Here is a 13108-nt window from a genome sequence, read left to right on the forward strand (position 1 = left end):
TGTGTACAGTACAGTATGTGTGTGTTTATTGTGTATGTGTGTATGTGGGAGGGGATCCAATAGTCGCAGCAGCAGTGAGCCATTTATCTGACACAGTAGCAGTAGCACTCTCTGTTCGGATGAGGATTGATTGCAAGTCTACAACGAATGCTGTTTGAGAGTGTGTGAGAGTGTGAGAGAGTGTGTGAGAGTGTGTGAGAGTGTGTGAGAGTGTGTGTGTGTGAGGGGGTGCTTGTTTAACGGTTCTTGTGGGAGTCAGAAGTCCACTCTTGAGTAAAACAAGGATAATTTGATCTTGTGGGGACGTGTTCCTGGCTGTCACATGTTCAGGTGTTGTTATTAGGGAATCTTAGGGCCGTTTTGGTTAAGGGGTTGAGATTAGAAGTCAGGGATGGGTTTAGGTTTAAGGGTAAATATATGGTTCATGTTGGGTTTTTGAGTTAAGGTTGGGATCGAGATCAGGGTTAGGAAAAACAAGATTTTGAATGGGATAGAAGTGTGAGTCCACACAGGAATAGCAATATAAACTTGTATGTTTGTACTTGCCCGTAGCTATGTGGACTTCTTAGTATTGAGTTGTGAATATGCAGCATTGCTGGTGAATAGACAGACGAGTGCCTGGCTGCCTGCTCCATACAACTGGTCTAACATGAGTCACATCCTCTACCATCCCTCTAACATCTCTTCCTCCTAAAACAACTGCACTTTCATACCAAAAGCAGGTCACAAACGAGGTCAAATTGAAATACGTGTCTGTCAGTTGGTCGTTCTGCGATGTAGAGTCTGGCTGAAGCTTGATTAAAAAGGAGAACCGGACCAGGAGGTTACTGCAGAAGTGAGTCCGTCTCCATCCTGTGGTCCGTATTCCCGGTCTGTGTCTCCACGAGGGTCACGTCCCCCAGCCAGCCAGAACAGCAGCCAGATGGGGGTCCTCGCTGGACTATCTCGCATGTCTTTAACAACCACTAGCTGCCTGATATCTGTGATTTATCAGAAGCAGTAGGATGGAACACATCTCCCCTATGACATTCACACCTTTCTGTCACACACACACGCGCACACACACACACACACACACACACACTACACACACACACTACACACACACACTCCTCCGTCTGTTCACAATTCCCAGATCTGACATTTTCTCTCCATTGCATTTCTGGCATCTTGGCTCTGCATGGATGCCACACACACACACACACACACACACACACACACATATGCGCGCACGCACAGGACTCCACAGGGACACCACAAGGTGACAGCATCCATCACGCATCACATCTGCTGACTGATCTCTTGGTGGAAGTGCCAGTGAAAGACAGTCATTTACAAGTGTGTGTGTGTACCCATGTGAAACCTCCTCACTAAGTATGCTATACTTCATATTCTCCTAAAAAACAAACTTCTCAAACACAAGCACACACAGCACACGTATACACAAGCACACACATGCACGCATACACACACACACACACACACACACACACACACACACACACACACACACACAAACCCTCCTGTCCTCCTATTTAAAAAGCCATTATGTGTCCTTATTGATTTTGCTAATGAAAGAGAAGAGCAGAGTGTGCAGGCAGACAGAGGTCAAGCAGTGGCAGGCCTGACAGCTCTGTGACAAGGGCATGAACGAACGGGTGTCCTCCTGCATGTCAGCGCAAAGGACCAGAGGGTGCAACGTCCTCTACGTGTCTGCTAACGTCCTCTACGTGTCTTGGGAAAACTGGCTACTTGGTTTTGCTCAACACGCATCATTTAAGTTCAATTGGTTGTCTCATTCTTAAAAGTATGACCCAAAGAGTTGTTGGGGCTTCGACTGGAAACCAATTGAGGTAATGCTTCTTGACATCACCGATTGGTGATTCATTGTGCTATCCCTGTCTGGTGGAAACAGAGTGTCTAAAACGAGAGACTCGTGACAGGCTGGGTGGAGAAGCAGAAAGGCAAAATCCTATTTTCACACATTCATACAGACATGGAGGGCCCATGAATGCCAGGGAGGAAGGAGAGGAACAATGGAAGCCGAGCACATGAACACCTATGGAGTGAAGGGCCACACAAAGAGAGAAAAGATACATGAGTTCTTAATTGGAACCTTCAGAGACAGTCTTCCTACACCCTGTCTAGCAGCACACACAAATCTGCACACACACACACACACCCACACACACACACAGAAGCACACAGCCTCACAGCTGGACCTAATTACGAGGTGTGGGGTGAAGCTATCAGCAAGAGAGATGTGCATGGTGGCTTTCGGAACACAAAGGCCTGTGTGTTTGTGTGTTTGTGTGTGTTTGTGTGTGTGTTTGTACGCAGAGTACATGGACACCTGTGTGTATGCGAGTGTGGAGGCCGGAGGTGACAGTCAGTGTTCCTGCTACACCGTCTCCCTGCTGGCTGAAGCTGGGACGGTACCTGGAGGAACCACATGCAAACTGGAAACCACTCTCTGAAGACCACTGTGCTCTTAAAGCTGGGTTTTGGTTCCCAACTTTAGTACAGGGAGAGGCTACAGAGAAATGCTGACATACCGCAGGGGAGGTATCGCTGTATTCTTGAAGACAGAACAAGAAGATTGAGGTACAGATGTGGAGGATGATGTGAGGAGAACAGAAACAGAAAGAGATGAGAGTTTTACACTGACTTGATTTTATTCCCAGGTGTTGAGACGTGTATAAGAAACAAGATATGTAGCAGCAGTAATAATAATAATAATAAGTCCTTTTCCTTCTGTGCCTGGCCCCTTATTCAGCTGCTCACACTGTACTCAAAGGAGGATCTGTCAGGGAGAATGTTTCTGCGATGCACACGAGACAGTTCAGGGGGTCATGAATGTCATCTGGTCCAGCTGTCTCCGAGGTGTGGCGTTTATAAACGGAATGTATGAAGTTGCATACTGTATTTCCGGGAGGTTTCATCGTACAGTTATAAATCACACTGTGACAGACATTTTGGCAAGATTTGACAGATTATTTGTGTTTTTTTTGTGATTTTACATGGCTTTTTTACCTTGTTTTGTATTATAATAATTGTTCAAGCGTTTATACTCACAATGTTGTTTCTCTCCTGAAAACAATGGAAGAAGAACACATTAATATAATTTATTCTATGGGTTGGTGAAAAAGTGTCACAACAGAGAGGTTTGACGGAGGAAGATCGAACCATCTGAGGGAGGCAGCCTTAATTGAGCAAAAACAACTTTCAGGAGACTACCTGGCTTCTTGATGTCCTAGATTATGGGTTTTCATCGAATTCACTAGAGGATAGTGTTTCCAGAGACTCCTTGTCCATGTCTAAATATAAATGTAATTGTTCTGCAAATGAACTGGAATCCCTTTGTGAGTAACAAAGACATATTTCCAATTATGACAGGCAGGCTGCCCATGTGGAGATAAGTGAGTGGAGGAATGCTAAATGAACAATCCTTGTCACCATTTAGCAGGAAACTGTAAAATTAGCACTATTCATTGTATACAAATTATGCCCCGAAGCCCCATATGGTATGAAAAGCCAAAGTCCTGGCTGCAATGAAAAAGTGAAAGAGTCACATGCACTTCTCCCTTGATTGTCTCTGACAGGAACAGGGTGTTATTGGGTGAATCCCTGACTGCAATATAATCAGTGTGATGAGCCACAGAGAGGTAACCTGTCATTTGCATTCATTAATTTCATTGTAAATGATTTCGACTCCCCTTCAAGAGGAAGGATATGATTTAATTACCTCACACCGACAGATCGCCGCCATCCATCTTGGTAAAGAAGCTGCCGGTGGAGACCGACCCCTCCCATGCAGACTCCTCCCATGCAGACTCCTCCCATGCAGACCCCTCCCATGCAGACCCCTCCCATGCAGACTCCTCCCATGCAGACCCCTCCCATGCAGACTCCTCCCATGCAGACTCCTCCCACAGGATGCCATACTCCTCCCCCTTTTTAATCAGCTCAATTACATACATCCAGCTATTAGCATTGATTAGCATGCACCACAGCACATCCGCCAAAACACGAGATATTTTTTCTTTGAGCAAACACCACCAGCTCGTTAATACAGAACCGGCTGGCACAATCTCTTTCCCCACACAAAAGTTAAATTCTGAAATAATTACCCAAGTCAATGGATGCTGCTATCTACTGGATTGGTTGAGTGCTCAGGCGAAAGCTATTACTTTTTTTTTTTTGAGGTTTTCAATTAAAAGCGAGAGGACGTGTCGGCTATCTTTAAATGATAGACCTTGGAATCCCTTCTCTGGGGAGGGACTATGGTACTGTACTCATCAACAGTCCAATTAGCGGTGCCTATTATCTATCATGATAGAAAATGTGCAATGCCACGAGAGCATGTTATCCTTCTCAGAAAGTAACGCTTTTGAGTGATCCTCCCTCTATAATTTCATTAAGATAGTCATTTGTCAATTAGAATGGTAATTTTCATTAATATTCCTGGATTGTATGAATTTTGAATGAGATCTGTCTGTAAAAAAAAAAAAAAAAAAGGAGCCAATGTTTCAGGTCTGGAATAGAATTACATGAAAAACTGTCTGTAGAGATGAGACCAGTGTGTTTGGCATGACAGAATCCCTTGAGAATCAAGATCTTCATCTTTCTTTCACATCCCGCCATCTCTCTCCTTCCATCTCTGTCCTTCCATCTCTCTCCTTCCATCTCTCTCCTTCCATCTCTGTCCTTCCATCTCTCTCCTTCCATCCCTCTCCTTCCATCTCTCTCCTTCTCTTCTGTCGGTCTCACCTGACCCAGCATCTCCAGTCACGCACACACCTCCTCATTTCAGAGTAGCGAGACCAACCCACAGCTTTAGATGCATTCTCAGAAGACCCAGAGGCTCTTCTGACATACTGAATGCATGCACACACACATGCTTCATTAGCATACAGGAGTGTTGATATTATTAGTTTAATATATTCAAGACGCTACCCCCATTACGCCTGTTTCTCTGAACCCAAAAGATGTGACAGAAGTCTACACTTGGTGAGAACCCCTGGTGGGTCACACTTCAGCACCTCTGTTCATTTACCAGTAATGGCTGCTCAAAATGACAACAACACTGTCAATGCATTCAGCCTCACTGTTATGTAATGGTTGGGAATAAAGATGATCTATTCCACAATGATTCTTAGTTTTGATGTGTACATTTCTAATCGGTAGGACTTAACTGAGTACTGTACTGAACATATTTGGAATTGGAAAGCAGTATTTGCAGTCATTTGGAAAAAAAATAAGGCAAAGACAATCACTTGGGATTAATGTTACTGACTTAACCAAATGAATTATATCCGCTTTCTTTACATTGTGATCCAAAGTCTTCTAAAGTTGTCATAACAATGAGCAGAGGACAAGTGCATTGTTGACAGGGAGTCAGGTGGCTAAACAGTTAGGGAATCGGGCTAGTGATCTAAAGGTTGCCAGTTTGATTCCCGGCCCTGCCAAATGTTGTTGTGTCCTTGGGCAAGGCACTTCACCCTACTTGCCTCGGGGAATGTCCCTGTACTTACTGTAAGTCGCTCTGCTCTATGACTAAATGTAATGTAAATGATCGGTGGACTATCCACACGTGTACTCGCACACATACACACACACAGGAACATAAACAAGAAGACACAGCCTATATCCTTCAGACAAACAATCTAACCTTAACAACAATTTTCCTCCACAAGCCGCCCCTCCCCCTCACCCACTCCCACACACACACACACACACACCCACACCCACACACACACACACACACACACCCACACACACACACTCACAGGGAAGGTATGTTATCAGCTGCAGCACACACTGCTTGGTTGTTTGTCTCCACTAATGTGCTGCAGAACATTCTATTCATCAGTCCTAATTCCCCAGGTTGCAGCTGAGGGGTGGTGCGAAGGCTTCCTCTGATGAGCTGCAGACAGCTGGGGGATGTAAGTCTGTAAGTTCAGAGTCCCTCGGAGACAAGCCTCAGCACAGCTTCTTCTCTTCAGTGTATCCGCCTCACCACGGCCTCATCTCAGGACCCATAAAAGGATACCTGTCTCACCCCTGGGTGTAGTTTTGTTTTCAAATGTGGGTGGGACAACTTTTTATAATAACTGGGGATGCGGTCGTTGAATATAATTTTCTTGTGTGTGTGTTAAAAAAGTGTGTGTGTGTGGGGGGGGGGGGGGGAGAATGGAGCATCGGTGGACTCCTACCGAGGTTCTGCTAATGGCTACAGACTGCATCCTACCATCCCATCCATCCCCCTCACTGTCAGAGAGCATCGCAGCGAAACGCTGACGACATGAGCGGAGGTCCCTCTCCACCCCGACACCTGCTGCTCTCCATCTGCCGCTGGGATGCCACGCCCGCGTCTCTCCTTCCATCCCTCACTCTGACGCTCCTCCTCTTCTCACCCTCCCCAAACTTCAACCCCCCCTTTTGCTTTTTCTTCATAAACCTAAACTTTTTCGGCTTTTTCATGCTTTGTCGGATAGGGACTGTTCACTGCAGACAGGAAGGGCAAGGGAGAGAGAGAGGGTAAGACGTGTAGCAAAGTGCCCCGGGCTGGATTTGAACCCAGGCCGCTACGGTGAGGCATTAACTTATGGTACACGCACTTCTCTGGTGAGCCACCAGGGCGACCCCGTTTCATCCTTTACTTTGTCTTTCTAGTGCTCTCGTCCCTCAGACATGAATGCTAACTACACACAGAACATGAATGACTGGTACAGGAGAGAGGGAGACTGGAATTCATCTGCGTTTCTTTTCATTGTGCTTCACAGTCTGATGAAGTTGTCATAGCAATGATTTCTCTGGAGAATGGAAGACTTGGCCATCGTTAATTAGCGTTCCATTTACACACACACACACAACTGATGTAAGGTACGTACATACATTCATAAATATGCTGCCTGGGGAAATTAAACAAAATATGCATGTCTTTTGCGTCGCAACAAGGACAACGATTAATCAAATTTGTAAAATCTAACAGTAAAAAAAACTGGATGAATCGCCGACTGTAATGAGCTGACGTTGATACGAACACAAACACTCAAACCACAGCACGCCCAAGGACTTTTACAAACTCAACTACAGAGACTGTGGAGCTGCAGCTCATTGTTGCTGAAGTTTTGTACCATCTAAAGGCCCAACCGGGGCCCAGAGCAGACGAGCTGTGTTACTATCCATTAGGCACCAGACCCTGGACATTACAGCACTGGGATGAGAGAAACCGGAGGAGAGAACCAATCACAAAGAAACATTACTGATGGGAGCGCGTGCACTTTAAGTGGTCAGCCGGAGAAAACGAAATGCCTCTGCGGAATGACTGGAGTGTAAATGAGGAAACTGTTCATGCTCAGCCACTGCTTCTGTCTGCAGTCAGGAGAGGCTACTGTAGTGATATGAACACTAATCAATCCACGTCAAACTACGTATGAAAAGAACACTGTGTAATTACTGTAGCTGACGAATCATTTATTTACGCTGGTGCAACATGTGGTCTATGGCCATATTTCATGATGCAGAATACATACGATTCAGGTTATGTTTTATTAAAAGACATAAAAAGACTACAATATAGTAAAATATTCATGAAAACAGAAAACTATAGCGTCTTTCTGTGTTTTTCTAACTATTTCATGAGAAATTATGTTGTTTGAGAAAGCATGTTATAGCTTTAGATATTCTGCTTACAACAAACCTACTTTACATCCCGCATCGGGGAACACACACTTGCTATGAGCTGAAGTTGCTCAGGAAAACAGCCCCCCCTCCTCCTCCTCCCTCTACAGTTGGGTTGCCAGTCAGCGCTGACCTCCCCGTGACCTCTGAGCAGTGTTGTGGTGGTACAAACTCCTCTCAGACAGCTGTGGCACACACAGGTCCAAAGCTGCAGTCAGCGCTTCCTAGGGCAGACACACGCTCCACTGGTGTAGAGCCCAGTGGCAGACTGCTGGCAGGTTTGCTTTTTTTTTTCCTTCATTTTGGGGTCAGACAGACATGAAAGTGTGAGATGGAGTGGGTCAGGGGCACCAGCTGTGGGCTAGAGTTGGAGTGACAGGGAGCAAATGTTTGATTTCACTGTTAGAAATACATAAGTCAATGTGGTCAGAGAAACCGATCTGATCCTTCTCAAATATGGCTGGGTGATGTATGTGTTTTGTGTTTGTGTGTGTGTGTTCACCAAGAAGTGAAAATTGTGCCTCTCCCAAAAATGTCTGTCCATCTACAGGTTCCAACCACTACCATCAGACAGCCCCAGACCAATTTATTTGAGGGTTGGTTCAGGTGCAGTTCTATGGGCGTAAGAGAAGCCCTCTGTGACATTGCTTGTATCTAATGCAAACACAATTTGATTTGATATTTCTACAGTAAATATTATTTAGTCAAGCTGATTTCCTCAATCCATACTTCTCGAAGAGACCAAAATGACAAACTATGATAAATGAAATTGAAAATGGATGCTCTGTATCGAGGCACGAGGGGCATAAGGGGAGGCTTACATCTGTTACGAAACATTGCAAATAAGTTGTTCATGAAATTACAGTCTGACCTTGTCCCTCAGCAGAGAGTGTTGTTAATAATCAGAGCAGGTTGTAAGTGTGACACCCAGCCTTTGTCTTCATTACAGCCCAGGAAGCCGTGCGACGCGGCCCAAAGGCTTCATGCAGCCTCTGGCTCAGAGTGCTTCTGTAATAACGCAGGTCACGACCCCAGCTCCAGCCAATCGTCGCGCTGCCTCTGCCTTTGCCTGTGATGCAAGACCTTGTCAACCACGCTCTTCACTGATACACCTTACTTTCTTCACCATGATCTCTGGCCCTCCCTCCCTCCCTTTCTCTCTCTCCCTTCCTCCCTCTGTCGCTCTCTCTCTGCCTTTCTTGTCTTCCTCTCCCATCTTCAACACCTTCATCTCCTCCCTCTCCCTTTCTCCATCGCTTTCTCATTCTGGCCACATCACAAGCCCCGGCTCTGTGCCACGAGACTGCACCAGGCAGACATGGTGTGCATACAGGTGTTTGAAACAGCAAACACACAGCCACAGGAATATGTCACACGCCTTCCCCCCTCCCCTCCCCTCCCCTCCCCCCCCTCCACTACACCCCACATCAAAGGAAGTCAAGCAAACCCATTCAGTTTTCAAAAGTATGCAAGGAAAGTGCGTATGCTTTGAAAGTGCATGCTGCTAGTGGGTTTCAAAGGTTTATTGTGATCTGGGCTAAAGCCTTGGCTGGCAGGAAGCCAGCAGGAGTATTTGAATGTGGGAGTGAATGCAGCATTGTCACGGGTTAAGACATGATAATTGAGTTCTCTTTCTGGCTCTGTGTGCTAGGATGTATTTGGGGCATCTGGGAGGATCTCGGCCCCTTTGTCTTCTCAACTCATCCTTCCAGTCATACAGATATCTTTCAGCACTTTCAGAGCTTGGGATTGCTGTGTGTGTGTGTGTGTGTGTGTGTGTGTGGGCTGGTCTCCTCTACTTGCTGGTCTAGATGATGCGTCTTCCCTCCTGACGGAAAACAGGCTTGACACCTAATGTTCGTTCCGATCTGCAGTCTCTCAGACACACACAGACACACACACACACACACACAGCAACCCACACACACACGCTAGGCTGACAGCAGGAGGGGAACTGCCTGAGAGATATGAAGACGTAAGCAGGTGAATGATTTTCTGTTGGGTCCTTGTTTTTCCTGTCGTCAGAGCGGACCTCCGTGGCGCTGGACTGACAGGATGGGACAGCAGTACCTTACTAAACAGGCAGCAGGACCACACTGAACCCTGGGGGACTGCGACTACTCTGCCCTTATGGATGGCTCTTACAACAGATATCCATTAACAACGGATCTATATGTTTTGCAGGGCTGTCAATTGTTATAATGTGAATATGTTTTAATGGTACGTTTTAAAGAGGTGATATAATTTCACTTCAAATTACAATCATATGTAATGGTTTGTCACTTGCATAGTGCTACTGTACAGAACCAAGCTAGTGTTGCACTTTATATTTAGCTATTGTTATACAAAGACATTTGACTTAATGTCGTCTGGTTCTGTATTCTACAGACACACAAAATGCCAGCATGATATCATTGTGGGCCATCACTGGAGATGTGTAAGTGCTTTTGTGGGATTCCACAATCTTTTATTACCATCAATAAAAAACTGCAACAGACTGAACAACCACTTACAGTAGCTGGCAGTACAGGGTTGAAGGCCTTTTGTTATAGCCGTTGCTTTGTTGAACTAAACTGCACTCAAGCTAGATACACTCACTACACTGACCAAGCTGTTTAAAGGCAGAGCCTTGATCTCCTCTGATTAACATTACCTCACACACACGCACACACACACACACACACAGACACACACACACACACACACACACACACACACACACACACACACACACACACAGATAGCCTAACAGACTTGACCTTTGTGTACACATAGAGCCCTTTTCTTCAAACTTTTTCATTTCAGTTCCAGGACAACAGAAAATTGAATTTTTTAACCGAAACCCAGGAATTGTGTTGGCTCGATAAGATCAGGAATGTAAAGACGGGGATTTTGGCTGCAAAACAACAGCTGCTATAAAAGGCAAGCTATTACATAGAGAGAAAACCTGAAAATTGATTTCTTGGTTTTGGAAGGCTGGAGGGAGTGGGTGAGAAAGAGGACAAGATATGAATCTTTATGACATTTATCTGCCAGAGCTCCTTAGAGTCACCTGAGTACATTTGATAAATGAGAGAAGTTGCATCAGAAGTTATACCTACAACTCTGTCTGTGTGCCTACAAGTGGGAAGGTTTTCATGTTTGGCCTCCAGCGATCCTCATTCCAAGAAGAAAGGGCTGTGGGCACTTTCAGGAGCTCCAAATCCTGGAGTAAACAGTAAATTGGGACTAAGTTAGAACTGGGGTTACATGACAATAAAAAGACAGGATTTCCATAGCCCTCAGTTCATCCACTAGATCTTGGTGACCAGTAACATCCACTTAGCTCCTCCCTGTATCAAAGCACGAGCGAGTCCTCTCTCGGTCTGTCTGTCTTCAGTCTCTGACGCCCTAGAGTGTCGACACCTCCCCCTCTTCACATCATTGACTCTCCACTAGTTTAAAAGCACATTGGCCCACCCCTCTCTGAAATGATCCATTATCTAGCAGCAGTTCTTCTCGGTGGCCGTGCTTTCCAGAGACGCCGTGCCAGGGCAGGCCTGGGAGAAGAAGGCTGGCTGCTTCACTTTCTCTGGATGGTTGCTAGGCTAGTTTTTATACTTTGGATCAGTGGGTCCTTTATAGGCAGCTGGCACAGCCTGATTCCTTTACCTCCTTCCCCTCTCTCCTGGGTGTGTGTGTGCCTTTGGTGTGTGTGTGTGTGTGTGTGTGAGAGTGTGTGTGTGTGTGTGTGTGTGAGAGTGTGTGTGTGTGTGTGTGTGTGAGAGAGAGTGTGTGTGTGTGTGTGACTAGTTCCCCTCTCTCAGGATGTGTGTGCCTTTGGTGTGTGTGTGTGTGTCTGACTTGTCCCCCTCGCTTGGTTTGTGTGTAGGTGTGTGTGTGTGTGTGTGTGAGAGAGAGTGTGTGTGTGTGTGTGTGAGACTGGTTCCCCTCTCACAGGATGCTGTGTAGACTTCCAATGCAGCGTCCAGCCTGAATGCCAGAGGAGCAGCCGTCCTGTCTTCCTCTGTACATGTGAGGGTGTGTGTGAGTGAGCACGAGCAGGTTAACAGGCTAGTATCCGTGGGCCTCCCATCTTTCTTTTCTCTCTCTCTTCCCCCCCCCTTATCTCTCCATCTCCCTCCCTCCCTATTCCCTTTCTGACCCAAATCAAACTGTCTAAACCATAATTGGAAATGAGGAGCTACATTTACCTTACGAGTCATATATCTGTGAACTTATTCTCTCCTGGGAAATCTGCACTATTATGCCCCCCTTACTAAATCAAAGGCAGGGATTCCTAACCTGCAACTCGTCGTTGGGGCTGATCTCAGGGCAGGTGGAGGGTGTCACAGACAGATATTTCAAAGGTTTCGCTGCAGGGCACCTCTCCACTGCTCCTGAGACACGGGCAGACAAAATGTCACTTACCAGCAACAATACCTCACTGCTTTATGAAACATATTTAGGGTGAAAAGAATACCATACCCTGTTTTCTCCCTGGCAACGGTAAACATTCTGCTTGTAGGTGGGAATAAAAGAATAAAAAGCTGTAAAACATCTCAATCCACCACACATTGTGCATGAGCCTCATCACACAACACTGAAGAGATTGTTCTGGTACTCTGGTATTTTCCTGTAATTCAGTCATAAACGGACCCTCTGTGGAAACACAGTGGGTTCTGGAGTTCTGCAGGCATCCTGTCTGACATCTAAAGGTACGATGTGTTTAACAATTTAAATGTAGAAGCTCAGAGATGTCCTCAGGTCATCTCGCTGACAGGAAAACAGGCAAAGTGGGAAGCACTGTGTTAGTGTGCTGTACAGCTGCATGTGCTAGCGTCATGTACAGCTGCATGTGCTAGCGTGCTGTACAGCTGCATGTGCTAGCGTGCTGCACAGCTGCATGTGCTAGCGTAATGTACAGCTGCATGTGCTAGCGTAATGTACAGCTGCATGTGCTAGCGTAATGTACAGCTGCATGTGCTAGCGTAATGTACAGCTGCATGTGCTAGTGTGCTGTACAGCTGCATGTGCTAGCGTAATGTACAGCTGCATGTGCTAGCGTAATGTACAGCTGCATGTGCTAGCGTGCTGCACAGCTGCATGTGCTAGCGTGCTGTATCGCTGCACACACACACACACACACTCATGCACACACACACACACACACACTAATGCACACCCTCTCACACAATCTTTCCCGTCACCTCCAGGGTAATCCTGTCCACACCTGCAGACAAACTGCCTCCATGGAGTCCTTGAAACCGAACCCACAAGGTCAGGGAGCTCTCTCTTTCTCTCTCTGTGGGTGGATGTCTGTGTGTGTTTGTATGTGTGATCGTGCACGTCGGTGTGTGCGTGTGTGGGTGTGCAGCGTGGTGCTAAGAACAGCAGACACATCCTTCTCACACACACAGCACACAGCAGTCCTTTCTTCCTT

General features: G+C 46.2%; 1 long non-coding RNA gene across 1 annotated transcript; it reads right to left on the reverse strand.

Moving 5' to 3' along the window:
- Positions 1 to 2684: 2684 nt before the first annotated feature.
- On the reverse strand, positions 2685 to 12481 carry LOC146246611 (uncharacterized). The gene is made up of 4 exons (XR_014732286.1): positions 11971 to 12481; positions 10788 to 10891; positions 3076 to 3090; positions 2685 to 2872 (listed from the first exon to the last, which is right to left on the reverse strand). It is a non-coding gene; the product is annotated as an uncharacterized LOC146246611 (long non-coding RNA).
- Between the last annotated feature and the right edge of the window lie 627 nt (positions 12482 to 13108).

Source organism: Hypomesus nipponensis, chromosome 19 (assembly GCF_054491055.1).
Source record: "Hypomesus nipponensis isolate SF chromosome 19, ASM5449105v1, whole genome shotgun sequence".
Classification (NCBI taxonomy): Eukaryota; Metazoa; Chordata; class Actinopteri; order Osmeriformes; family Osmeridae; genus Hypomesus; species Hypomesus nipponensis.